The sequence below is a fragment of the Enhydra lutris genome, unplaced genomic scaffold (genome assembly GCF_002288905.1).
Source record: "Enhydra lutris kenyoni isolate GAN:26980312 unplaced genomic scaffold, ASM228890v2 scaffoldscaffold16, whole genome shotgun sequence".
Classification (NCBI taxonomy): domain Eukaryota; kingdom Metazoa; phylum Chordata; class Mammalia; order Carnivora; family Mustelidae; genus Enhydra; species Enhydra lutris.
In genome coordinates, this window is record NW_019154100.1 from 2,103,513 (window position 1) to 2,129,040 (window position 25,528).

A 25,528-nucleotide genomic window follows, 5' to 3' on the forward strand; every position below is an offset into this window, starting at 1 on the left:
AAATAACCCATTCATCATGAATACATACATGAAAATATACTTATGTATACTCACATGTATATACAGATCAACACAATGGAATATTTTAGCATGGTAAAAGTAGATTACCACATTAACAAAAAAAATAAGACACATACAATATGATTCCATTTATGTGATTTTTTATTTTTATTTTTGTGACTTTTTTAAAAGGCAAAATGATATATTGATCAGAGACAAAAAAATTTTATAAAATTAGAAAAGTGAGAATTTACAATTTTAGAAACAGAGAAATCATAATTCAGAATAGCGGTGCCTTCTTGGAACCTAGAAGGGGCATGGAAACTAGGAGAATCATGAGGCAGGGTGGGTAGTCTTTTAGCCTCAGTCAGTGATGGGGAAATGGGGATTTACTGTGCCTCCAAAATGAACATACCTCTTAACACTTTATCTTCTCTACTTTACTAAAGCTTTTTTTGTATGAAATACTCCACAAACTTGGGGCATAAATATGACTTATTTGCTTTCACTTTTAAATTAATTACTTTACTTATAATTTCCTTATAAACAAAATGATTTTCTTTCTCAAAAACCACATCCTTTTGAAATCTCCCAAACACAGGATTTTTCTTCCATGCCTAAAAAAAAACAAGATATGAGAGTCCTGGATATTAGCTTTCTCCCATTTCCACTCTTTTTGCAATTACAAAGCAATGTTTAAAGCGGATACGAAACAACATCCAAAACAATGCTGATGCAATCTGACCCCAACAGGTAATTCCTGTTGCACACATCTCTTCTTGTCAACAACAATTTCTGAAATGAGGCTGGGGGAGCAGTAGAAATAAAGGAAGGACTGAGAAGAAAATGAAGAATGGAACTATGAGCAAGAGAAAAACATTTACCCCTTAAGGGTCAAATTGAGAATAGCAAAACCAAACCAGCTTCAAATAGCTCATATCTGTCCTTAATAATACTAACCACTACAATAACCATTTCCTGTAACAGGAAACAAACTCTGGTAACATTAAGGCTGAAGTATTTATTTTAAATTTCCTATTTTCTCCATACAAAGTAATGCATCTCATTGGAGTGTCAGCCACCTGCACAGGGCTGCTTAGGATCCATGGAAAGAATGAGTTACTGGACTGGGAGTTTCTAATGGAGAAAGTCAGAAAGTGAAGAGGGGAAATGGCATTTTAAAAATGCTTATTAGATGTGACATAAAAAACATATTCTGAGGCCTGTATTACAAAGATTTTACTTATAATTCCAGGGTAAAAAAATGTTAGGCATGACTGCACAGCAATGATAGGCACTGATTTATGTGTAGACCAGAGGAAACAACAATTTTTGGTTAGACTATTCTATCACACATTATAAAATGGCTTTTCCTTTTTATTGTTTAGTTCAATAAATCTTCTTGTCTAATAATCTGTAAATTGCTGGCTCAAGCTACTGGCCAGGATTTCCTCATTGCAATTAAGTCTATGGGAGAGACCCCTGGCACAAAGCAAAATGCTCTACTGAGCACACAATTTTTCTGTCCCTTGCACACCCACTACAATATTTTACTGTGTTTACATACTAAAATAGACTCGAGAAATTTCCACTAATCTTTTAAGTGACAATAACCACCATGAGAACCCCAAGATATTTCAAAAAGAATTTTAAGTGTTTTGCAGACCCCAAGTTAGTCATTCTTCCAGTCAGAACAGACACAAGAAAAAAAAGAGGAAAAAAAAAGTTAAAATGTCTAGATAAATTAATAATTATAATTAGAGTGTTACATTTGTGGAGCTGAAGAAAATAGTGAATACTAACAATAGTATGTAAGGGATGAAGAAGAGATCAAAACTCAAGCGTTCTATTGCCTTAAAATTCTAAAGCCAAGGCTTTGGTAGGTGGGAACTGGAGCAGCTACACCCCAGAGGGCAATGAGAGAAAAGTGGGGTCAGTACTTTAGAGTCAGAAAGGCAGGAAGTAAAGAAGAGGCAGTTGGCCTAGATGTACAGCAGCAGGAAGCAGCTCAGAAACTCAGAGGCCAAGTCTTCCAGCAATATAGTTTTAGGAATACTGACTCTTGGGAAAGAAGCAGAGTTTTAACCATTTGCTCTGAATACAAACCCTTAAGAAGCACAAGACTGCATATAGTCATCTTGCAAAATTTCCAGAAATAAAAAATGTGCATAACTTTACAAAGACTGTCACACACACGTTAAGGAAGTAAACCACATTTAATTAAATCTAGCAAAAACAAAAAAATAACAGATCAAGTAAAAAAGTAATACCTGCAAGCCTTACAGATTTTGAAAATGTCAGTCCCAACATTTAGAAGAACCATGAATGAAATGTTTACATGAACTAACTGGGCAATGGCAAAGATCAGCATAAAATCAAGAAACTAACAGAAATGAATACAACAAAATTTAAAAAAATTGAAATTACAGAAAGTCAATTTAAAATAAATAATTCAAAGCATGTTTAAAATAGCAGGAAAGATAGAGTAGAAAAGACAATTAGTGTGCTAGAAGACACATACGAATAATTTATCTAGAATGAAACCACAGAGAGATCAAGAGATAAGACCTATAAAACAAATTTAGGAAACATGGAGGACAGAATGAGGAAATCAAATGTTTATCTGCCGGAATTACAAAAGCTAAGAATGGTGAAGGGGCACTATTCAAAGAGCTAAATCCAGAGGATTTTCTGAAATGGAAGAAAAATATAAATCAACACAATCAAAAAACAGTGCATCCTATGGAGAATAAAACAGGAACACCAGTCTTTGCTAGCTTTCTTTCTTTAAACTCAAGTTTCTCATTTCTCCAAGATATTTTGGTTCCTAAAAGGACAGAGAATGGTATTTAGACATGGTAATCTAAGTAATATGGGTGCTTATTGCTAGAGAGTTAGTTAAAATTTCTAGGTCTTTCAGTAGATGAAGCAAGGAAATATACAATTCTTTTTTTATTTTTTGAAATATGCATTTCTTAAAAGATAAAATACAGCAAAAAGTGTGAACTCATACCAGTAATTCCTAGTCAAATTTAAATTATTCTACTTTTCCCTCAATCTGAAAATTTTGACTTCCTTATATTAATATACCCCTTAGTTCTTTTATTCTGCTAATATGAGAATAACAATTCCAATATTATAATAAATAGCACAATTGATTAAAAATAATAATTCTTATATAATTTGTTCCTTAGAATATAATCCTGTGTCTGTAGTAAATTTACCAGAATTTTAAATCACTTCTAATTCTTCTCCATGTGATTTATACTATTACAGTGAGTCAAAGTTAGGTTTATTAGTTTATTCTGTTTTCAGTTTATGTACTGCTTTTGTGCTTATCTGTATTAATTTTCTAAGCTTATGTAAAAGTAAACACATTTAAATAGATTCAAAGTCAAACCCATAAAATGTGGTTCAAGCAATTCATCTTCTATTTATTTGCCTCCACATATTGTTCATCTTTGACAAATGTTCTGATTTATTCATCCATCCTTCTAATATAAGGAAAAATATATAAATATATATCTATGCATATATTTATACATTTTCTATAATGTACATACATGTTCACACATTATATATTCATATTATGCATATGTATGTGCATAGATGTGTGTATCATATATAGGCTTGTATGTGTATGTATATTTATGAATCTAAATATATTTACTTAGCTATAAGTGCTAATACACTATACAGTTTTTTCTAACATATTATTTTACTCCATAGTAGTATTTAGAGACATTCCTCATTTTATAAAAATTTTATTTAAAACTTCATTCTGTGAAAAAAAAAAAATAAAACTTCATTTTGTGGATGTAATAGTTTTGTATAGTCTCAAACTCAAATATCCCATCAAAGGGGACTGGAAAAATAGACAGTCCTATGCAAATACCCTTTTTGCATTTTTGCCTGAGTAACTGAGAAACAGATTTCAGAGGACTTGCCAAGTCAAAAATTAACGTCATCCATAATCTTACTACATATCGCAAACTTTCTCTTCGTAATAATTGTGTCATTTCGTAGTCCCACTAGCAACATATGAGAGCACCTGTTTCCCTACAGGCTTGATCCAAGAGTAGACTGCCAAACTGGAATTTTTGCCAATCTAATAGAAGTGGAATTTCATTGTAGTTTCAATTTGCCTTTTACTTATTGGGTACAAAGTTGAGACTCTTTCATGTTTGAGTCATTTGCCTATCTCTTTTATTATTATTACTATTATTATTATGTTCAGTTAACCAACATATAGTACATCATTACTTTTTGATATAGTGTTCAATGATTCATTATTTGCATATAACACCAATTGCTCCTCACAACACATGCCCTCTTTAATACCCATTACCTCGTTACCCCATGCTCTCACCACCCTCCCTTCTATAACACTCGGTTTGTTTCCCGGAGTCCAGCATCTCCCATGGTTTGTGTCCCTCTCTTATTTCTTCCCATTCAGTTTTCCTCCCTTCCCCTGTGGTCCTCCCTCTTTCTTTCAATGAACTGCTTATTTTTCTCTAAAGTTATAATGTTTTTCCTTTTCTATTTTTACAAAAAAAACTCATCGTAACTTTATTTCTGAAATTGTTTCTAGTTAATCATTTATCTTTGATTTTGTTTATAATTCTTTTGCCATTCCATTTTTAAAAGTGATCAACTATACCAGTTTTTCCTAGAACTATAATTAAATGCAGAAGCAATAAAGTTCTCTACTCCCCGTTTACAGAGTAATATATTCAGATTTCCTTCCAGTACATTTGTACATTTTGTTCTTTAAATTTGCATTTCTGGTCCATTTGAAATTTATCTTTTGACATACAGTGTGAGAATGAATTGAATTTTATCTTTTCCTTTATGTCTAGTCAGTTATCCCAACATCCCTTATTTAAAAACATCTTTTCCCTCCCCACTGACTTGATACACTGAAACTTACAAAAACTTTTCACAAGGATTAGGATGTATACATAGATTTTCTTATTCTCTTTGCTTGGTCTGAATATCTCTTTAGCTTTCAGTAATACACTACTTTAATCTTTATATGTTTTACTATCTGATAGAGCTAGTTCACCCCACATACCATTATTCTTCTTATCAGGACATTCATGGCTGTACTTGCTTATTTGCTTTTTCAAATGAAAGTAATAGTCAACATGTTTACACCCAGAGAGAGAAAACTATATGATAATTCTGGTAATTCCACTGAGACTGCATTAAGTTTATTAATTTAGAAAATATTAGTATCTATATGATGTTAAGTTTTTCTCTGAAGAAACGTAGTATGTAAACACACAATACAAAACCATTATAATAGTATTTGTTTCCAAGCTTCAGATGTTCAGAAGTTATATGAGGAAAGCCATAACACACTCCTGAAAGACACAAAAGCAGCTAGAACAAAAGGGGAGCTATACCATATACATGTATACACAATTCACTATCACAAGGATCTTAATCATTGCTTGCAAAACGTGACCTCAGTTTTCAGTCCTAGTGGCATGACTAGACAAATGCAACCCCTTACTATTCAGTCATGAACAACTTTGGAAATATTTAAGTAATGTGCATCCTGCTTTTTTGTCTGAAATCCTTCTGTTGACACTTTCTGGAAATAGCATGAAAAGTTCAACATCAAAACATACTGGATGGCTATCAAACTTGGAAGGAAACTGCAGAGAATACAGCGGAGCATCCTTTAAAGAAATGCTCCATCATTGATGCTGCTGGTGATACAGAGTATAATTCTGTACGAAAAAGACGGGCATCACAAACCTTAAATCTGAAAGAGCTGGACTCTAGATGCAAGGCTATTTTCGAATACCTCAACACAGAAGTCCTCAAGGGTTCCCAAGACCTTTAAGGGGAATGCAAGGTCAAAACTATTTTAATCATTTTTAGTATGTTATTTGTCTTCCTTCACTACGTTGACATTTGCACTGGTGGTTCAAGAGCAATCATGGACAAAATTGCTGACTCTTCCACATGAATCAAGTGGTACCAAGCTGTACTCGTATTCATATTTCCCACTCCCACACACTCAAAGTTCAAAAAAAAAAGAAAAAAAAAAAATAAGGGGAAGAAAATAAGGGGAAAAATCCAATTTCACTTAAAAATATCCTTGAAGCAGTAGAAATCATTAATATTATTAAGTCTCAATTCTTTGGTACGCATCTTTTAAATACTCTGTTTGACAAGGGAGAATTCTACAGAAAGTACTTTTCTGCATACTGAAGTAGGATGGTTGCCTTTGGGAAAAGCACCCATGCGACTGTTTGACTTGTGAGCTGAACCAGCTTCTTTTTTACAGAACCCTATTCTTACTTGTAAGAATGACAGACAAACAAATGATAGTTATTCAGATTGGGGATATTTGGTAGAACATTTCTTAACAATGAACAAAGTGAGGCTGTCAACTCAAAAAAAAAAAAAAAAAAGAAAAGAAAAGAAAGAAAACTGACTAGTTGCTGCCAATGATAAAACTGGAACTTTCAAGTGAAAATGATAATTTTACGAAAACTATCTGCCACCATGCATGTTCTCAATCTTCAAAGAATTTACTGATAAGTTTTATGGTGATATTAGTAAGTGGATTTTTTTATACTATATAATAAAATTTACCAATGTTTGGCAAATCCTCGTAATTTGGTAAATGAGTATATGCCAAATGACTAATGTATGATGTAATAGTATCATGTGTAATAAAAGACCATTCAGATAGTAAGATAAAACAATAAATCTTAATGAAATACAGTAGGACAAGGTTATTGACATGTCTCATTGGCTGAATGGTGGCCCCCCAAAAGGTCCTTCCTTGTCTTTATCTCCAGAACCTGGGCCTTATGTGATAAAAGAGTGAATTACATGTCAAAGACATAATTATTATTATTATTTTTACTTTAAAGATTTTATTTATTTGACAGAGAGAGACACAGTAAGAGAGGGAACACAAGCAGGGGGAGTGGGAGAGGAGAAGCAGACTTCCTGCGAAGCAGGGAGCCGGATGCAGGGCTCTATCCCAGGTCCTCGGATCGTGACCTGAGCCGAAGGCAGACATCTAATGACTGAGCCACCCATGCACCCCTCAAAGATATAATTATAATAAGGATTTTGAGGGAAGCTTATCCTGCATTATGTGGGTGGGCCCTAAATCCAATGACGACAGTCTTAAGAATTAGGCAAAGGCGGGGCCCTGGGTGGCTCAGTGGGTTGAGGCCTCTGCCTTCAGCTCAGGTCGTGGTCTCAGGGTCTGGGATTGAGCCCCGCACTGGGCTCTCTGCTCAGCGGAGAGCCTGCTTCCTCCTCTCTGTTTCTCTGCCTGCCTCTCTGCCTACATGTGATTTCTATCTGTCAAATAAATAATAAATAAAATCTTAAAAAAAAAAAAAAAAGAATTGGGCAAAGGCAAATGTGACCCAGAGGCAGAGACTAGAGTGATGAGGTCACTAATCAAGGAATGCCAATAGCCAACAGAATATCCAAAAGGCACAAAAGAGAATCTCTCCTTGAGCCTCTAGAGAAGTACAACCCAGCTGGCACCCCAAATTCAGACTTCTGGTCTCCAAGTAATAAATTTCTGTTATCGATCACTCCATTTACAGTAATTTGCTGCAGCAGTTAGGAAACTAATATGATATAGTTTCACATTCTACATTGCAACTAACCTTTAAGAAACTGCCATTTAGTAAGTTTTGGTGTAGCATTAAAAAAGGAATATTCACAATTATCTAAAAAGCTATTAAAATATCCCGCTCTTTTCCAGTTACATGTGTGAAAACAGATTTTCTTCATATATTTCCACCAACACCATATAGGGCAGCAGACTGATGCAAAAGCAGATATGAGAATAACAGCTGTCTTCTATTAAGCTGGACACTAAAGCAATCTATACAATTGTAGAACAATGCTACTCTAATAGCTATTTTTTATTCTGGAAAAAATAGTTAACTTTTAAAAGTGCATTTATATTAATAATAGTTTCAGTGTAGCTATTTTTAAATTAATATATAAATATTTTTAAATTTTCTCACTTGTAATTTTTAATATGGTAAATACTGATAGATGAAACTCATATAAACTAGAAGTTCTGGGGTGCCAGGGAGGCTCAGCAGGTTAGCAGGTTACGGCCTCTGCCTTCAGCTCAGGTCATGATCCCATGATCCCTGCTCAGCAGGGAGCCTGCTTCCCCACCCCCCCCCCCCCCACCCCCACCTGCCTCTTTGCCTACTTGTGATTTTTGTCTGTCAAATAAATAAAATCTTAAAAAAAAAAAAAAAATTCTTCAGGATCCTTAATAATTTTAAGGAGTACACAAGAGTCCTGAGACTACAAAGATAATTTCACAGTCACCAATATATTATGGTTAAATTTTCCTGTTTTATGTTTTCATAACCGTGATATCTGAGAAAAATAATCTTTATTTCTATGAATTTAAAAAAGTTTCTTACGATAAAGAAGAAAAGGAATTCAGAATTCTCTGTGAGGAGTGTTTTTACAAAGAAGCTAAATTTCAGTATATAAATTGTGTTTATTAAAGGTCCAGAACTTAATAATAAGAGAATAAAATCATTTGACTTTTCAATGAACAAAAGATAAAGAAAGAAATACAGACCTTAAAAAGAAAAGAAAAAAGCCATGGTCAGAACCTGTCTTTGCATTTCTTACACCATTAAAGGCTTACACAGACAAGAATACTTCCAATTTCTATGAACTTTCCCATCCAATTCCCTTACACATGACATTCTTTCTATTCCTTCTCTCTAAACTCCCTCCAAAACTCCTCCCCAGCCTTCACACATCCTTTGATCTTCTCTCCTCTAGTTTCTGCATCACAAAGCCCTCAAACTTGGTAGAGCAACCCTGGAATATCCTTAGAGAGTAGAGGAAGAAAGGATGCTCAGTGGGCAAAGCTGGAACCAGCATTTGAAGGCGAAGATAGGAGAAAGATTCTCACAATGTTAATGATTTTGGTCCCGTTACATAGGCATACGTTTTCTTCTCCACAGATCATGGATCAACCACATAACTTCATCAGTTTTCCAAATTTAACTGCAGGCAAAGGACAGAAAGCATAATCATAATAACCAGAAATAACAAGATTTTTAAAATATTAACATAAAAGTAATGGTACAGTTGACAGAAGTTGAGGTGAAAGCATGAAGAATAAAGAGAAGGGAAGATTCACAAATTTCATCTAATAAATACTATCTGAAGGGGTAGTTCTCTAAGTGTGCACCCTGGGACAAGCACCTGGGAACTTACTAGAAAAGCAAATTCTCAGGTCTCACCATAGACCTCCTGTTAAGAGTTTAGCTAAGCTGCTCCATGATAGTGCTGCTTTGGCATTCAACTTCTGTGGCCTACAGGGGCCTTGAACTTGCACTAGGGCTCCCTGAGTGCGTGCTCTAGGTAACAGTCCACGGAGTTATGAATAAATACATTCCTGATAGGACTCCTCTAGCTACCATATGCTTTCTCCCCTTCATTCCAGGGCCTTCCCTTTGGACACCCCTAACCCCCCGCCCACCTATGAAGCTTAGCAAAACACTGCTTTTTTTGGTTTCAACTGACCAATCTTGCTTTAGCCCAGACATTTCAAAGCACTCCACCCTCAGATCCTAATAAAGTCCTGTGGCCCATGTCCTGTTCTGCCTCTCTCTCTGCCTGCATCCTGCCTTGACCCCTTTCATGGTCCCTTCTCATATACTATGTGTTTCCTCCAGGACTTATGAGTAGTAAGTCAATTCAGTTGTAGTTTTCTGTTGACCGCTGACTCACCATATGACAGCCTGACAGCCCAGTCCAGGGCTGTAAGCAGCAAAGTTGGTTTAACAAAGTCACAACACCTGCTGAATCATATTCTAGCGATAGTGCACAGGAATCTGTGTTTTAACAAGCCCTTCAAGTGATTTTGATGCTTGCTTAAGTTGGACAAGCATTAGTCTTATCAGATCAAGAAACAAAGGTCTGTGTATTTTTAAAAGAATAACTGTAAGAAGAGCTTCTTTATATGATAATATATGTTAAAAAAAAAAACAAAAGTAGAGTTTGTTGGGGAGAAAGAAGGCTCGGATTCATAAGCATTAATTGCCCTGGTTTTCAGGAGATAGTTAACAAAGGATACCAGGAGTTGATAAATTAACAACACTGATGGAAATGTATTATTAGCATTATAATACCAAGAGTTAAAAACAAACAGTTATAAGTGGCTGTATCTGAGAAGTGAAACTAGAGAGGACAAATAAGGGACACATTCATTCTTCACTGTATACCTGTGTTTTCTTTTTTTGACCAAATTATCACTCTATCATTTGAAATTATGTCTAGCGTTCAATTTCCAGATCCCTGTAAATTTTTACCCCAATTTACACCTAAATATTTATCTGAGCATTTTATTTGGGTTTCCCTTAACACCAAAGATGTAGACTTAAACGATTCAATCTCAATTCTGCCTTCACGGACACTGGTGTGCTAGGCCAGATGACAACAGGGATTTCCAGCACCAAAGCAAAATCCACGCCAAAGCTAAGCAGGTAAAGACAACATTACTCAGACTATTACAGTAGGAGACAAAGCCTGAACTCAGCTCTGCTGGAAAAAAGCAAGAGGATTTTTAAGTGATGGGGTGAGCTAGAGAAAAGTACTGGGGGACATTAGAGAGGAGGTTCATTAATGGAATGCATGGAGGACACGGGGTTATTTCTGAGTTTCCAGATGTTTCTCTCTGATGGTGTTTATGCCATCTAAGTTTGCTAGTTGGTGCCCATCAAAGTTAGGCTCTTACTCTCCTGCAGAGACTAGGAGATAATGGATGTTTTTGTTGTTTTTATTTCAAAGAGATGGTTCCCAAATCCTTAAGAAAGGCTTCTCCTGGGTTGTAAAATTGGCAAGAGTCTGGGAGAAGATTTACATACATTTCAAGGAGGCAGAGAAAGTGTGTACAATTTCAAGTTTTCTAAAGTAAATGCTCTAAGGAAAGGGAGATCAGAGGCCTATATTAAGGAAGAAAACTCTTGAAGTCTAGTCCAGTAGAGGGAAATGTTAAGGCCATCTTGGTCACCAGTCACAATATTCCATATGCTCAGGTGCTGCTTGTGAATGAACATTCCCATGCTGATACCCACTCTCACTTCCCCAGAACCTCCCAGAGAGCACTCTGCAAAGAACTGTTAACTGGCCCTGGATAGTCCATAATCCTGTGAGACATTCAGGATGAATAAGCACTCCTGTTCCTCTACCTTTCTTGTGATATGCAGACCACCACTGCCTATAAAAATGGTATTTGACTATAAGCTACTTAGGAAAGACTCTTTTTCCATTATCTTTTCAGCCTTCAGAAGTCTTTGCACAGTACCCTACAAATGGATTATGTTCAAACAATGATGAATGCAATGAAAAAGTGAACATAGCCTCCCTGAAGATACATATCAAAAAGCCTACAACAGAACCTGAGAATCTATTCAGGGTCACAAACCCCATCTACGTAATCTCAGCTCTACTCCATTTCTACCCCTTTTGTTAGACTAACAGCCAAGTTAAGTACAGCTTTCAGAACACTGCCACAAGTCCATCTGACCTTTGGACAGCAAAGAGAACCTACAGAGTTCATGCCCATGACTCCCTGATGCCATGGTAAATGTAGGTAGGTTTAAAAAAAACAAAAAAACAAAACAGGGCGCCTGGGTGGCTCAGTGGGTTAAGCCTCTGCCTTCGGCTCAGGTCATGATCTCAAGGTCCTGGGATCGAGCCCCACATCGGGCTCTCTGCTCAGCAGTGAGCCTGCTTCCTCCTCTCTCTGCCTGCCTCTCTGTCTACTTGTGATCTCTCTCTGTCAAATGAATAAATAAAATCTTTAAAAAAAAAACAACAACAACAACAACAAGCAATCTCTTCAGGAAAAATATGGAGATAACCAAAAAGTAAAACTCCTTGTTTCATTATGAAGTATTACATGTGCATTTAATGAATCACTTAGCAGATTCCTGACCTTTGTGAGGAATGAAGTTAACATGTTCACTATTTATCTTACCAAGTATACTGTTGTGGAATATGTCTTCTTATGGATAAGGATTGTATTGACTAGTCTAGCTAGGTAAAAATATAAGCATACAGAGTTATGCACACATAGAGGATTTCATAAATTGAACTGATCTGAAGTAAATTATTCCTGGCACTCCTGTCTCCCATCTCAAGACAGAATAGAGACTACATCTATGTTGAACTTCACATTACTTTCATAGCATAGGTGACTTCTTTTTGAAAACCAACTCCCCAGATTAATTTCAGATCCCTGAATTTTCCAAACACTCAGAGCTTAGTTCTATAACACTCCTACCCATATTACCATCTTGAATCATTCGGATATTTACAAGCACCTTAAACATATTCAGAGTAGCCAGCACCCCCCCCCCAAAAAAAATTCACAGTTCTACTAGTCAAAAAGAGATAAACACATATGGAAGAGAATATCTAAAGAAATATGTATTAGCTATCAAATACATATGAGAAATTATAGCTGACCCTTAAACATGGGTTTGAACTGCATAGGTCCAATTAAACACTTTTTTTTTTTAATGTAAATACAGGAGGACACTAAAAACGTATTCTCATGATTTTCTTTTCTGAAGTTCACTGTATTGTAAGAATACATATATACTTTATGTCACATACAAAATATGTTACTCCACGTTTTATTTCATCAGTAGGCTTCTGGTCAACAGCAGATTATTAGTATTTAAATTTTGGAGGAGTCAAAAGCTATTTGACTTTTTACTTCCTCAGGAGTTGTCATCCCTAACTCTCATGTTGTTCAAGAGTCAACTATACTCTAAAACTTAGTCGCTTAAAACAAACATTTATCATCTCACCATTTCTGTGGTCACAAATTTAGATGTGGCTTACCTGGGCGGTTTTGACTGAGGATCTCTAATGAGGCTGTAGTCAGGATATCAGCAGGTATGTGGAAGCTTACCTGAACCTGGAGGATTGGTTTCCAAGACACTAACTAACTGGTGCCAGGTGCTGGAAGGAAGCCTCAGTTCCTCTTCCCAAGTTGCCTTGAGTGTCACCATGACATGAGGGCTGGCTTCTTCAAGCATGAGCAATCTATGAGAAAGCATGACAGAGGCACAGTATCTTTTATGACCTATACTCAGAATTCACACACCACTATTTTTGCAATACACTATTGGTTACACAGGTCAGCACTATGCCATATAAGAGATAACTACACACAGGTATAAAGAGCAGGAAGTGAAGATCACTGGGGGCCATTTTGGATGCCAGCCATCCTAAGAGCCTTCTTTTAACTCTCATCTCTTCTACTTACAAATCAATATCCCTCTCTGGTTTTCCTCCCAGACTACTCCAACATTTGATCTACATCTTTCCTTCTTCTTTTTCACTATTCTTTGTTATTCCCTTTACCACTTATTTCACTGCATACCACTCCATAGAAGCTATTTCCTTGAAGATTACCAGTGATGTCCTGCTAAATTAATGACCCTGACCTTTCCTCAGACGTTTCCTTCAGTATCTTATAATGTTTGGTGTTACAAACTACCCATCATGAAATTCTCTCATTATGTGGCATATTTAAGAACTTTTCCCATCTTTCTAATATAGTTTCTCCTCTCCTGTTCCTTACTAGGTTCTTAAATGTGGAATGTTCTTTAAGCTCACCCTTCTGGTTTTCTGTCTAAGTATAAGTGGGCTGATACTCATTCATTACTTCAGCTACGTCATGTATTATCTGGCCACTAGTGAATCTGCATTTCCTTCCCTACTTAGTCATACTATGTCCTTTCTAGCTGCCTACAGACATCCGTTCTCTAATCTCTAAACATCATTGTTCCTCCCTTTAATGCCTCTTGGAAGAAGTTGCCTTATTCTATCCATTCCAACTACCATTACCCTCATCTAGGTCTTCCCTATAACACAACCCGATTAAAACAGCAATATTTTAGCTGCTATGCTTACTTGACTCTAACATTGACCCCGCTTCTCCTCTAGTCCAACCATCATTATGTTTTGATTCTAAATCTCTGAGAAATTCCTTTTAGCTCTTCATTTTCCAGCACAAGAGAATTCATTATCATCAACTGCTTTTAAATCTAAACTCCTTAGACTGACTTTTAAAGCATTTATTATTTTCCCATTTGGCTACCATACCTCATTTCTCATTCCCCTTATTTCTCTTCAGTAAGGTTGATTCATTCACTGTCCCTCAAATATGCAAATTCCATATCTGCCTTTTTAATTCTATTCTCCCCCCAAAACACACACACAATGTTCTTATTCATTGCTTCCATCCTCCTAATTTTTGTAGGTCTACCTCATATTCTACAGTCTCAATGAAATATTTTCTAACTACTTTAGTTCATACTGGGCTATTTGATTTTTGAGCTCCTATTGCTTGATTAGGCATCCATACCTTTTTTTCCTCATTTGTTCTAGAGCTAAGTTGCAAGCTTCTTTTCTAACTACTTTGGTTCATACAGCGCTATTTGATTTTTGAGTTCCCAATGCTTGAGTAGGCATCCACACCTTTTTTCCTTGTGTTCTACAGCTAAGTTGCAAGCTTCTGAAGATTGGAGTCATATCTTACATTTCTTATTTCCTTTAAAAAACCTAACATAGTCCATAAGTTAACATGCAACATGCTTAGCACATAATAGGCCATGAATAAATATTGGTTAACTAAATAAGGAAAATAACTAGAAAACTCCCATATCATTTGGTAGAATGACTACAGGCAAAGACTCCTTCCCAAAATTTATTTTCTAAAAATGCATTTTCCCCATGTGTCAATGAAAAAAATGACTGTCTTCTAGCATAGCCCAACTTAGTTCTTAAAGCATGAGTAAAATCCAAAAGACAGAATTGTTAAAGGTACAACTATTTAAATAAAGCCAGATATATAGAATTATTGCCTCACTTACCAAGTACAGAGGAAATCAGATCACATTTCAAAAGTAATTTGATAATTTTGGCAGTTATAGAATAGTTAGGGGGAAAAAAGGCAGTAAGGCTGTTGCCTTGGATTTATTAAGGGGAAAAAAATTCTTATAAAACCAAAAAGATAATGGGAAAACTACAGGATATGTAACAGAAAAAAAAAATAGTGAAAGTGATTGCATCACTGCAGAAACACTATTTTTTTCCAATTCAAGCATATTAAAAATTACTAGGACTATTAAAAATACCCATAACCTGTCTTTGGAAGGAGAACATATTTGTATTTCCCCCAAGTCTCATGGCTTGTTGAGCACCCTCTTTGGAAGCAGTATTATATCTTGGAAACAGCATGGGTTTTCACAGTCAGAGAAACCTGCATTACTGGTTGAGTGACCTTAGGCAACTTACCCAACCGCAAGGAAATCTACCAATCATTAAGGAAACCTACCAATCTCACCAGGGTGTTGTGCAAATTAAATGAGAGTACATATCTGAAAAAACCTGGCATGGTGCAAACACATGCTGGTCAAGACATTTTAGTTTCTTTCCATTCTGTTTAGCAGCAATGAAGAGCAAATCAGAGACAAAACAACACTCGATTAGGAGGGAGGAAACAGGGATTATGATCCTAGCTCTGTAGCCAGTTAGATATTGTGGCAGGAAAGACAACATCTTCCCGATTCCATTTACCTCTCCATTTTGGTAGTGGATCCCCCTGGGCACATAGGAAGCCAGAGAGAGCTATAGGTCTTATGCCTTCACAGGGCTTTTAACCATTTGATTTGCAGTTCCTTTGGGTAGATTAGACATTTTACTTTTCTACCTTCACCATGCACTTCTGTCTTAACCTAGCCCAACTCCAACATCTATGACTCATTCCTGACATCTATGGGCTCTTCTGCGTCTGTCCACTGGACCAGATGATCCCTACCTTGACTGAGCCCTACATTCAGTGGTTCTGGGGTAACACATGGGATAACGTTCATTCTTCCAATAGTCAATATTCTAAGGACTTAAATTTTGGAACAAAAGAAAAAACAACACACTAAGAAAATATGAAATAATCTAAGCTTTAAAATCTCCGATCTCTTCTGCATATTAAACCTATCATATTTTTTTACTTAGATGTATGGTATATTAGTTTCCTGTGCTTCTATAACAAAATACCACAAACCTGGTAGCTCAAACAACAAATGTATTCTTTCACATCTCTGGACTCCAAAAGTCTAAAATCAAGTCATCTGTGGGATTCTATTCCCTCTGAAGGCTCCAGGGCAGAAGCATTCCTTGCCTTTGCCAGGTCTGGTGGCTTCAGGTCTAACTTGACTTGTGGCCACATCATGGCAATCTCTGCCTCTGTCTTTTCTTCTTTTGTCTAAAATCTGCCTCTGTCCAACTCTGTTTAGGATACTTGTCACCGTATCTGTTTACGATACTTGTCACCACATTAGATAATCCACAATGATCTCATCTCAAGATCCTTAACTAAGTTACATCTGCAAAGACGATTTCCAAATAAGATCACTTTCACAGGTTCCAGGGATGAGGACTTAGATCTATCTTTCGGAAAGACACTCTTGAACACACTATAGACAGCTACATAAACAATCACTTCCTTATAGAATGCATGCAGGCCAGACATCTCACACACTGAAAAGGAAAGAGTCAAACAACAAATTTTTCAACTACTGACAAAAGGTAGCACTTTCGTTCATGTTTCAATATATCTTGTGAAGCTACCAATTTAAATAGCAATATTTTCAACCAATATGTTCTATATCATGCAATTTTCACACTACTGTTAATGGTATTCTAATGTGAGCATGTACTATTTCATTAATAGATCACTATTGAAAAAAACTTACATATGACCTTTTTCTTACTATTTAGCTTAACAAGTAATACCTGTATTCCATCTTAAAATTCACAAGTACAGAGAAAAATCCCTCTTCAGTACTGTTTGCATAGTTCCTTTCTTCTCAACTAGCAGTTTAAAATTCCTTTTGGAGTACTTTGTACACACATGAACTGATGAACATGTAGGTTGTGTTCAAATTTTTAGTACTATAAAAAGGTTGCAATGGATACATGCCTTTAAGAATGGGCAAAGATTTCTGTAGGTTAGATTTTTAGAAGTGAATTTGGTCGAAGGTTTTACACGTTTACAATTTGGTCAACTGAGCCTGCTAATTTGTTCTCCAAAAAGTGCTTTATGAACTGGCCAATTAATGCTGCAGAATAATTTTTACCTGATCAAACAGCTATGTGTGTATGTGTGTGTGTATGCATGCACATTAAATGTGCATGTGTATATACACATTTTAAAATGCATAAGAAACATACAGCACACACTTTTTATATTATTCCTGGTGTATGGAAGGCCACTCAAAATCAGTTATACGAATTAGGAAAAATGCCACTGATGCCCTTGTCTTAACCCACCCAGGGTTAGGATCATTGGGCTCTCAAGAAGGGAAAAGAGATCCCCTTCGGGGGTGTAGTGAAGAAAAAAGTTTAAAAAAAAAAAAAAAAAAAAAAAAAAAGGTGGTATCTCTCATGCCTTCTGACCCAATTCTATGATCATTCCAAGACAGAATACTCTCCCAGATCAAGAATTCTCCCTCAGAACAGTTGTAGCGACTAATATCTACTGGATGCATCCTAAGTCAATGTAGGAGCTCAACCACAGCTTCAGACCTCATTATGCTTTTTTTCCTCAAAAGTTGTAGCAAGGAAAAACTTGCTAAGAGTTACATGTAACCTGAATTCCACGGTGATCTGATTAAAATGAGCCACCACCACAAATTATGTATTTAGACACTTTTCAGCTCTGCCAAGAGAGGGAGCTTATCTTTCCATCGGGCTCAAAGTTCAACTGGATTGACAGTGGAATAATAAATTCATTGAGGCACCTCAAAAGTGGTCACTCCTCATCAGCTCTGGCGTAATTATAACAAGATGGTAATACAGGGCGCCTGGGTGGCTCAGTTGGTTAAGCAACTGCCTTCAGCTCAGGTCATGATCCTGGAGTCCTGGGATCGAGTCCCGCATCGGGCTCCCTGCTTGGCAGGGAGTCTGCTTCTCCCTCTGACCCTCCCCCTTCTCATACTCTCTCTCTCAAATAAATAAATAAAATCTTTAAAAAAAAAAAAAAGGATGGTAATACAATGTTTCCAAAGCATTTGAGCAATTACATGCTCTTAAAACAAGCTGACTACTAAGGATGCACATATTCTGCAAGTAGGACTTACAGCTCTTTAAAATACAGCCGGTAACTGTGTTTCTAAGTTAGAGGCGTACATAAATTTGTCAACCCACGATAGGACATTTACAGACTCAGAATTTATCACGTTCCACTAGATAAAGAATTTAATTCTATTGAGCTTTTCCTTATTCGCAGACTAAAATATCCTTCACCCAAACCCATTGCAGGAAGCTCAGTATACCCTAAATTTCTACCCCCGAACACCTCCACATAGATCCTCCTATCACATATTTGGCAAAATAGAGTGCCAAATAATGAAAACATGATGGGTTGCACTGCAAGGAATTGCTTTCTGGTGAAAATCTAAAACGCATAAAATCTTGCTTTGTTGCAGCACAACAAAGTTGCATTGTTGTTTTATTTACCACAAAGAGAACAGGAATGTTGGTCAATATAGATATAGGAAATCAGGTGCACTAGAGATTAGAATACACCAGGGATTAGAGACACGGTTCAGAATGGCTGCACTTAGGCACTGTGACATGTTTCAGGACAAAAGGATTTGGCACTGAGGGAGGATTCTATTCTGCCAACAAACAAAGAGAACAAATGAGTATTTATGTTCTCTACAAAAATATTTTGTGTTCTTTATAATTCTGCTCATTAAAAGAATTCATTAAAAATGAATAAATAAACCACAAACTGTAAAATAAAATTTACAGAGTATTTGACAGAAGATATTTAGAACTATATAAAGAATTCCTATCAATCAACACAAGTAACTCCTTATGATGTGCCGTAGAGCAGACACTTCACCAAAAAAAAAAAAAAAAAAAAAAAAAAAAAAAGTACACATTAAAAGTGCTCAGTTTGTGTTTTTCTGTCCTGTACAGGACATCCTGCCTAACCCGAGGAAATGACAATCTTTTTCTGTTTTCTTGTAGAACTTGGAGTCTGGTTTTACATTTGTATCTATGATCCATCTGGAGTTACTTTTTGTTTACGGCATGAGATCAGAGTCAAATGTACTTTCTTCCATACAGATACCTACTTGTTCCAGCAACATTTGTGGAAAGGTCTTTCCCCAAAGAATAGCTTTGGCACTCTTTGTTAAAAATCAGTTAACCAAATATGTATGGTTCTGCTTCTAGACTTTATTTCATTATTCTATTTGTCTCTGCTTAGGCCAATAGCACCTTGCCGTGATTGCTGTACATTTATAGTAAATTCTGAAACCAGCTCATTCGAGTCCCCCAACTTTGCTCCTTTTCAACAGTTTTAGCTATTCTATTTTCTTTGCATTTCTATATATAACCTAGAACCATCTTGTCTACTTCTTCACAACAGCCTTTGACATTTTGATAAAGATTACATCGAATGTATATATCAATTTAGGAAGTATAGACATTTCAACATCTCATTTTTTAAACAAGAAACCTGCTAGATCCATGTTTTAGGTCCTATTTAATTTCTCTCAGTAATATTTTATAGTTTTCTTCGGCATCTTTCATTAGATTTATGTTTTCTTATCTGATTTTTTAATGTTCCAACTGGTGGTGAGTGGAGACTTGCTCTATGGCTGGGGTCCCTTGGAGTTCTAATCTATTACAAGAGCTCAGACACAGCTATTACACATGTGTTGGCAGTTCAGGTGGTTTTTCCCTCTTATCTGTGGTAAGCATTTCTTCAGTAATAAAAGCAGTGCTAAGTGTTTTCTATCCAATAAAGATCTTCTAGCACTCTGACGTTTGGTTTGTTTCGATTTCTTTATAAGCTTGGCTTTATGATCAACTATGATTTTTATAGTTTTTCTGATTTAATTGCAAATTTAAGACTGATGGTCTCCTGTGCTGTTTTATATCCAAAATAAAAATCAATGGTCTTACAACTATTAAAAAAAAGTATCACCAATCTTCCCTTTCACTCTCTCTGAAACAACAAAAAGATATCAAATAGTGCCCAAGAGTCCAAGCAACCGTAATGAAAACAAATGTTTATTCCATGTTTGCTATGTGCTAGGACTTAAGATTTACAAGTATCAACTGAACTCATTCAATCCCTAGAACAACCCAATCAGGCACATAGAATTATCATTATTCCCATTTTACAGATGAGTAAACTGAAATCTAAAGTGTATAAATCATTTGTCCAAAAAAATACAGCTGTTAAATGGTAGCACTAGGATTTGAAAACAAGGAATATGGATTACATCCTTACCTACCTTCCTCACAATACCTCTCCCAAATCTTAACACTCCTATGTATACCCTGACTTCCCAAATTTAATAGCTATCTGGGTTTTTCATTGTAAACGCTCACCTCTTTTCTGAGTTGTAACTTACCTGCATTTTTTTTTATCTGAGGACCCAACTTATTAAATACTTATATGAAAAAACAGTAGTTTTGTATATGTTATTTTCAAACTTCCCAAACATTATGATAGATGCCATTAGTCTCGTTCTACTTTGAAGGGAACTAAGGTTCAAACAAAGGGACTTTCTTAATTGACATAAAAACTAGTGAATGAAGGAGTTTGGACTCTGACCTGTCTTGAATCCAGAGCCCTTGCAAGGTCCAACTTTTCATGAATGGTTACCCAGGTCTTCTCATGTTGTCTTTACAAACCCCCTTTCCTCACCATTACTTACTCTAACTGGGTATTTAGTTAAACACTACCTCTCTGTAGAACATCATTACAACATTCTAAGGAAACAGTCATTAATGGAAAAGAGTATAAGTAGTGGAACAAGTGGGCTTTCAGATGGGCACAGGAGATTGTGGCTTGGGGCGGGGCTTGATTTTCAGCTCCCGGAGTTGGGAGAAATAATATATAATCTTTCTAGTAATGCTCAAAAGGTCAGAAGCAACTTACAACCTCACATCACCACTATGACCATACCCTTCCAAACAGCTGCTCTGACTTCATCCACTTCAAAACATCTCCTGTATCCATTTCAATTTGGGTATGATAGAAGGAAAGGAGTTTAAGAAGACCCCAAACTGGGGCACCTGGGTGGCTCAGTGGGTTAAAGCCTCCGCCTTCAGCTCAGGTCATGGTCCCGGGATCTTGTGATCGAGCCTCGTGTCGGGCTCTCTGTTCCACGGGGAGCCTGCTTCCTCCTCTCCCTCTGTGCCTGCCTCTCTGCCTGCTTGTGATCTCTGTCAAATAAATAAATAAAATCTTTAAAAAAAAAAAAAAAAAAAAAGAAGAAGACCCCAAACTCCTGATGGCTGACTCTGGGACTCTTATCCCACCACCTTTATTGCCCAGAAAATTAAACCAAATCTGGCCTCATAGATCAAAAATCTGATGGAGAATTTCCAGTTATTTCTTGAATTTTTTAAACGGGAAAAGAAACGTAAGAGTTTGCAATCAGAGAACTCGTCACTTGATCTGCTAATACTCAAATTATGGTTAGGCCCTATGCAAAAAAACTGTAATCCATGATTTTTGGCCTATTTCTGAAATGTAATGGCACTTAAGATTCAAAAAGACTGAACACTTATCTTCATTCTCAGTACAAGAACTCTTCAGAGAAAACATTGTGCTACTCCCTTAGGACTGAATCTCATTTCAGACACATGTTCCTTACTATTGCCCATGTGTAATTATTTAAATGTCATGAAATCCTGAAAATGTGTTTGATAAAGTAATTGAAGTTACATCATGTAATTTATTTTATTTTCAATGATGGAAATGTGTGCATATAAATGTCACTGCACTGTCAATGAAGTTAATGACAGATGAGTTTACTCTTCAAGGGAGGAATTTTCCTCCCAAGTCAAAGTTTCTCTTGCAGCACATGTGTGGACTGAGGCACTGAGTGTTATATATTGTTCGTAAGATATTCCCCTCATTAGATCCTCTAATCAGAGAGAGGAGACCAGGACTATGCGAACCAAGTTCCTGTCCTAACATGATCTCTGTGATACCTCCACAAATTATGTTAGTGGCTTTTATTTTTTTTGCAAATCATATATATCTTTGTTTTTATTAGTTTCAGAGGTAGAACTTAGTGATTCATCAGTTGCATATAATACCCAGCGCTCATTACACCAACTTCCCTCCTTAATGCTCAACACCTAGATACCACACCTCCCTACTCCCTTCCCCTCCAGCAACCCTGTTTTGTTTTCTAGAGTTTAGTATCTCTTATGATTTGCCTCCCTCTTAATTTTTATCTTATTTTTCCTTCCCTTCCCCTATATTCATGTTTTATTTATTAAATTCCACATGAGTGAAATCACATAGTATTTAGCTTTCTCTGACTTATCTGCTTAGCATAATACCCTCTAGTTCCATCCAGATTGTAGCTAATGGCCATATTTCATTCTTTTGATGGCTAAGGAATATTCCTGTGTGCGTGTGTGTATACATATATACACCACATATCTTGATGCATTCATTTGTAGACGAATATCTGAGCTCTTTGCATATTTTGGCTCTTGTGGGCATTGCTGCTATAAACATTGGGGTGCACATGTCCCTTAGTGGCTCTTTAAAAGCAAGACAGCAGCAACAAACAGTGCACTTTTGGCAACAGATTTTGGCATGCCACGGGCAGAGCGAGCAGTCAGTAAGCACAAGTGTACGGCCAAACCAAACAGGAGAAATGATAATACCTCATCTGAAATAATTTATACAAAGGGTCCTATGCCTTTGTATCTCAAGTTTTGCATCATACACGTATGTATGTATGTATGTATGTATGTAAGTAAGTACGTAATGAGTGAAGATGGAACTACAACCTGCTTTTAGTTAAGGAACCTGCTCTGCCTTCTTACTTAGCACAGCAGCTTTTGGCTGACCTGACAGAAAGTTGATTTTGTCTTTGTCATTTGTAAAGCATAAACCAACTTGTTATTTGACAAGGGATAGTCTTTCAGATGAATGTATTAAATCTGGTTTGATAAAGCATGAGGAGTGAAGGAAAACTAAATCCTTGACTGCATACTTGTAATAAAACTTTCAGTTTGATGTGGAATATAATAATCTACAGTTGATCTGGGTAAATATTCCCTCAGACTAATTAGATAACAGCAGTGATAGTATATTCCAGCAAAGCAGAGAGGGGAAAAAAAATGATGTGGCTTCTTCCTACACTGTAATTCCACAAGGACTATTATTTCTATTTCAGAATTACTGGCAGTTGAAAAATCATTTTTAGTTACTTTAGTGTATTTAGGTATGAAGACAAATGAGTCACAAATCTAATTTAAAGTACAGTCATAGGATTCTTCTGGTTACTTATTCTTCTGGTTTCTACAAATGTCAGATGACTTACAGATAAGAGGAAATTGCTGGATTTTGCTATTTCAAGTTTTAAGTAAAACCTACATTGTACAAAATCACAGAAGTATATTTATTGTCATGCTAGAAGTTTCTTTAAGTGCCAGGATTTGTAATATATATTAACCTCACTGATAATTTCTTGGGTAATCCACCCTTATTTTTAAAATACCTGCATGTAGGGGCGCCTGGGTGGCTCAGTGGGTTAAGCCGCTGCCTTCGGCTCAGGTCATGATCCCAGGTCCTGGGTTCAGGCCCCGCATCGGGCTTTCTGCTCAGCAGGGAGCCTGCTTCCTCCTCTCTCTCTGCCTGCCTCTCTGCCTGCTTGTGATTTCTCTGTCAAATAAATAAATTTAAAAATCTTTAAAAAAAATAAATAAATAAAATACCTGCATGTAAATAAACAGAGCTTCTTCTTTCTCTTTGGATCACAGAAACAGCAGAAATTCGACTCTCAAAACAACGCAGTCATCAAGTGAAGTAAAGGAAGACTAACTTTCTGGGTTGGACTCTCAGGAGTACCACCTAGACAAGAAGCCTCCTGTCCCAAGCCAGGGTATGAGCAGTCTACTCGCACCCTCCTGCAGGTATGTTACTCTACACAGATGAGGGCCCAGAAGACCAAGGCTCTAGGAACTTGGGGCCCTGAAATCAGCTACCTCAATAGCCTTCGTGAGGCTTACATAAAAGTCTCTTACTAGCTACATCTTCCAAAGGGTGAGCTAAACCACCACTGCAAAGCTGAAAAGTGGCCAAAAAAGACTTTTGTTCATTGAGGCAGCTATAGATGAAGCTTGCCTGGGTGTCACTAGCGGATGCACACATGTGTACATAAGGCACCAGGTGGCTGTGATGTGGGACAGAGCTTGGTGGGCTGAGTAAGCCACCACAGGCCACATGCCTGGCTCCTTCTGGGAAGCTCCGGTTATTCAAAGGTTTCAAATTCTAACTGATCCTGCAATCCATTATGAATAGGCCTTCATCAAGGTAAGAGGATAGCACATATTTTAATTTTGTTAGTTTGATTTATACCTTTAAAATCTTATGCATATGGCATATTAATCACTATTTATAGTTGTACCTCCAACCCAGCAAATGTGAGGACCAGGACCAGGCTTGTCTTTTAGTGAGGCCCCCAATATCTTTGAATGTGACTACAACTTTCTCACTTCACTGCTGCAAGATTTGCACATTGGCTCTAATAAACAGAACTGCCTGTATATACATAATACATCATAAGAGCTACAATATGCTTGCCAAGGGTAAACATGCTACATATGTATATTATCAGCTTAAGTCCAGCAAAGAACATAAATGTATTATTCATGACATGAAATGCAAATGATTAATATCTCCAAAGCTACACTGCTTCTACCTGTGGACATAAAATGATTCATTTTTTTTAAATGTTGGGGTGTGATTTCACAAGTTTTACTAACTAGATTTCAGCTACTTCAACAGGAGCCTTGATGAAAAACAGCAGGCTAAAAAACTGAGTTCTCAATTCTGAAAAATACATATTTAAAAATACATTTTTCTTATTATTATGAATGTTATAAAGTCAAAGGCTATGTAAAAGATTATGAATTTATGGCTGTAACTCCACAAAGTACACTAAACACTGAAAAAGGGGCATTTTACCATTTCGAGTCCTTGTCACTATATACTTCTCTTTAAAATGCTTTAGAGAGGGGCGCCTGGGTGGCTCAGTGGGTTAATGCCTCTGCCTTCAGCTAAGGTCATGATACCAGGGCTCCGGGATCGCATGGACTCTTCGCTCAGCAGGGAGCCTGCTTCCCCTCCTCTCTCTGCCTGCCTCTCTGCCTCCTTGTGATCTCTGTCAAATAAATAAATAGAATCTTTGAAAAAATAATGAAAAATAAAAATAAAATGCTTTAGAGAATTCTTTGTGGCAGAGGGGATAAAATAGACAACGATGGACTAATGAAAGAGGTAGTGCCTGTTTGTAGTAAGTGTATGGCATGTGTCAAGGGCCAGACATTTAATTTTTAAGCTTATCTACACCATATTTTAAATTTGTAAGAAATTTGCTATAATTCTGAAGACTGAAAAAGATCCACCATTGAT